The sequence below is a fragment of the Gavialis gangeticus genome, unplaced genomic scaffold, assembly GCF_001723915.1.
Source record: "Gavialis gangeticus isolate Ggan-Ray unplaced genomic scaffold, GavGan_comp1, whole genome shotgun sequence".
Classification (NCBI taxonomy): Eukaryota; Metazoa; Chordata; order Crocodylia; family Gavialidae; genus Gavialis; species Gavialis gangeticus.
Window position 1 is genome coordinate 63,694,698 of NW_017729004.1, and position 4,179 is coordinate 63,698,876.

A 4,179-nucleotide genomic window follows, 5' to 3' on the forward strand; every position below is an offset into this window, starting at 1 on the left:
TCCTCCCCAGGTGCATCACCTTACACTTGTCTGTGTTAAACCCCCCCTCAGTCTTCTTTTCTCTAAACTAAACAACCCTAGTTCTTTTAGCCTTACCTTATAAAGTCTTGTTCCCCAGGCCCCAAATCATTTTGTTCCTTCTGTGTTGAACTCTTCCCAAAGTGCAGGACCCAGAGCTGGACAGTACTTCAGGTAATGCCTCATTAAGGTTATCACATTTCCAGTTCCAAAAAAGAGGACACTTGTTGGAGGGATACCTCACTCCCAACCTACAACCTGCCAGTCCCCCTCACTCCCAAGCTGGACCCCCCCCTCCTGCTGCCCCTTACTCCCAGTCACAGACCCTAGCTTTACTGGAGCCCCTCACACCCAACCCACAGTCACTCCCCCCCCCCCCAGGTTATGCTGGTGATGCTCAGTCCCAAATTATAGCCCCCTGGCTTTCCCAGTGCCTCTCGCTCCTAGCATGCCCCGCCCCCCCCCCCCTTCCCCCCCCCCCCCCCAGGTTATGCTGGTGATGCTCAGTCCCAAATTATAGCCCCCTGGCTTTCCCAGTGCCTCTCGCTCCTAGCATGCCCCGCCCCCCCCCCCCTTCCCCCCCCCCCCCCCAGGTTATGCTGGTGATGCTCAGTCCCAAATTACAGCACCTTAGTCCTGCCAGTGCCCCTCACTCCTGACCCACAGCCCCTTGGTGCTGCCAGTGCCCCATACTGCCAACCCAGAAGCCCCCCTTCCCCTCCTATGCCCTAATTCTAAAGCCACAGCCCCCCCCCAGGTCTGCCAATGCCACTCACTCCTACCCACAGTTCCCGACTCTCCACAGCCCTGCCAGATGGGACCCCCAGCTGCTCCTCTCCTAACCAGGCCAGAGTGTGGTGACTCCAATTCATTCAGGTGGCAGCAGAGTCCAGCCCCAACATGGGCAGGAGGGAAGACCAGGATAGGCCTGTGGTACTACCCTGCCCTGGGATAGGGCTCTCATGCCACACTGGCACTACTGTGCCAAGACACTTGGCACCCCCACAGTAGTGTCTCCTGAGGCTGCCCAGCCCTCACAAGCATAGGCACCAGCCCCTGTCCTTCTGGTCCAGCCGTGGAGCTCCCCGCTGCCCTCAAAGGATCCCCCTCACCCTTCCCCCCCTGGAGGAGCAGACACTGCCCCTGCTCTCCCCCTGCCCTTTTACAGCTCCAGCCCCAAGGCCCAGCCACCACCCTCCAGTGCCATCAGGCACCCACCTGTCCTCACGCATCCATCCTCTCCAGACACACACATAGACCCCCCGAACAGTCCCCCACCAGCCCTGGCCTTCTAACCCCCACCCCCCATAGACTTAGCTGTATCTTGCTGCTAGGGCTGCTCCCACCACCCTGCCTGCATGCATGCTGGTCACCTGTGTGTGCACATGCAGAAACACGTGACGCCCCCTGCCTCCAATCACCTGCCCCCGCTCCCACCAATGGTGCAGAGCAAAATCCTGGACATTTGATTATATGATGGATGGAGATGAGATGACTCAAAAAGAGGACATGTTCAGGAAAACCTGGATGTATGGCAACCCTGTGCCTCACCAGGGTTGAGTACAACAGATGAATCACTTGCTTTTTTTGAAAGTGACAGTTCTGTTAATACAATCCCGCATGCTCTTGGCTTTTTTGGCATCAAGAGCCCACTCTTGGTTCATATTCGATTTATGGTCCACTGTAACCCCCAGGTCCTTCTCTGCAGTACTGCAGCCTAGCCAGGTATTCCTCAGTCTGTATTTACAGAATAACTGCACATACAGTTATTCTGTCTCAAGTGCTAGACTTTGCACGTGTCTGTGTAGAACCTCATCTCATTGATTACAGACCATTTTTCCAGTCTATCCATTTTTCTGGACATGTCCTCTTTTTGGGTCCTCCCATCTCCATCAGGCAGTTTTTTTAAAATATAATCAAATGTCCAGGATTTTGTTCTACTCCACTGGTGGGAGCAGGGGAGGGCGTATGAAGGTAGGGGGCATCACGTTTGTCTGCACACATACATGCAGGTGACCAGTAAGCAGCCAGGCAGGGTGATAGGAACAGCCTTGACAGCTGGATACAGATAAGTGTATGGGGGGCAGGGGTTGGAGGGCCAGGGCTGGGGGACTGTCGGGAGGGGCTGTGTCTGTGTGTGTGTGTGTCTGTGGCATGTGTGTGTGGAGGGGATGGGTGTGTGAAGCTGGGTGGGCACCTAGTGGCACTGGGCAGTGGTGGCTGGGCACTGGGGCAGGGGCTGAAGCAGGGCAGGGGGAGAGACAGGATAGTTCCTGCTCTTCCAGTGGTGGAAGAGGGCAGGAGGCCCTTTGAAGGCAACGGGGAGCTCTGTGGCTTGGGCAGGATCAAAGAGGCCAGTACCTATGCTTGTGCAGGTTCAGCAGCCCCAGGAGACGCTGCTGGGGGCAGAGGGCACAGTGGCCAGGCCACCTGGTGCAGCATGAGAGCCCCAGCCCAGGGCCTCCCCTCCTCTTCCCTCCTGCCCACAGACTCACTCCACTGCCACCTGAATGAATTGGAGTCACCACGCTCTGGATCGTCATTCTGGATCCTACCCCTGTCTCCAGAGTGTCTAAAACTCCACCAAATTTGGTGTCATCTGTAAATTTGCTAAGTGTGCATTCGATATGATCATTCACATTATTAATCAAGATATTAAATAATACCAGACCCGGGACAGTCTCTTGGGGAACCCAACTTGATATCTCCGTCCAATTTGACATTGAGCTTCCATTTCCCCTGCTGAAGGTGTCCCACTGAAAAGTCAGTGTAACAGTTATTGGAGCCCAAATGACAGCAAGCAAGAGGAAGCCTAGTTCTATAGCTCAGCAAGATAATCACTTCCCTGACGTCCTGTGTTGTGGCCCCTAAACCTGCTTATGCCTCTTGCATCAAATTATTAGATAAAAGCCATAAACAGCCTTGGAAGCAGATTCCAAGGTATCACATGCACATAAATGTTTAGACAGACTTTGCTGAATCATACATGAGAGAGAAGACAAATAGGGAACCTATACATGTGACAGCATGCATTGGAGCTGACTTGATTATTCACTCGAAATTCACTCTATTAATAGCTAATTAGTGCCCTCCAGCAGCTTCTGCATCATGTGTATTCAGCATCCCTGCATTTCAAAATGGCAGCAGGGGTGCTTTAACTAAAACTTGTTAAATGAACTTTAGTTAAAGTGCCCCCACTGCCACTTTGAAGTGTGGGGTGCTAAATACACATGATGCTGTAGGTGCTTTAATTAGAGCGGCTCTCAGAGAGTGCCCCCTCCCCCTAGCAGCCCATAAATTCTCATCAAAGAATGACTTGTGTCTATAACTCCCTTTCTGAAAGGAAAACTCTAGCTGTCTTTCCTTATTCCCATTTATGAGTTGGAGATTTACTCCAGCAGTGAGCTGAGCACCCGCTCTAAAGTAATGAGTGCCCTTCTCCCCCAGTGGCTCCACTGAGAATTGATTAGGAAAGTATCCTACAGAAATAGCCAAACACTGTCCAGGATTGGGCTTTAAGTCCTGAGAGTTTGAGATCAATGTTATAAATTGGTATTACTCCAGCTTAGCAATTATGTTTGTGGCTCAAACTCATTTGTTAAAAAACTATAAATACATGTGTTTAAAAGCTTCACTGCAGCTGAACTACTGGTACATCAGAATACATACTTCTTCCACAAATATAAGCAGTAGAGACACAAGCAGTTTTCCCTTGAGTTTGTGAGTAGAACAGTTAGTTAAACATGTCCTCGACTTACTGCAAGCAGTTTGCTAGATCAGTGAGTCTTGACAGGCAGTTTCCATAGCTGTTACACTAGAACAACACTGCTAGTCACAGGTTCAGAGGTGAGCTCAGCAGTCATCTGTCCTGACATGTAGGATGAACATATCTTTGAAAAATGACAGTGTTATAAAAATATATCCTATTTTGATATTTCTCCCACTAAATCTAAGAGACAGTATGAAATCTTGTTTATTGCACTTCAACGAAGTACAAATGCAGGTGGAATAGATAGGCTGGTATCAGAAACCAAATTTCAAAATCCTTACTTAGATAGCATTCCCACTGATTTTCTCTTGGACTTTTAAGGATAACCCCCACCCAGTTAATACTGGCCCTTATATCCTGCTCAAACAGCATATAAAGCCAAAAAACAAGTC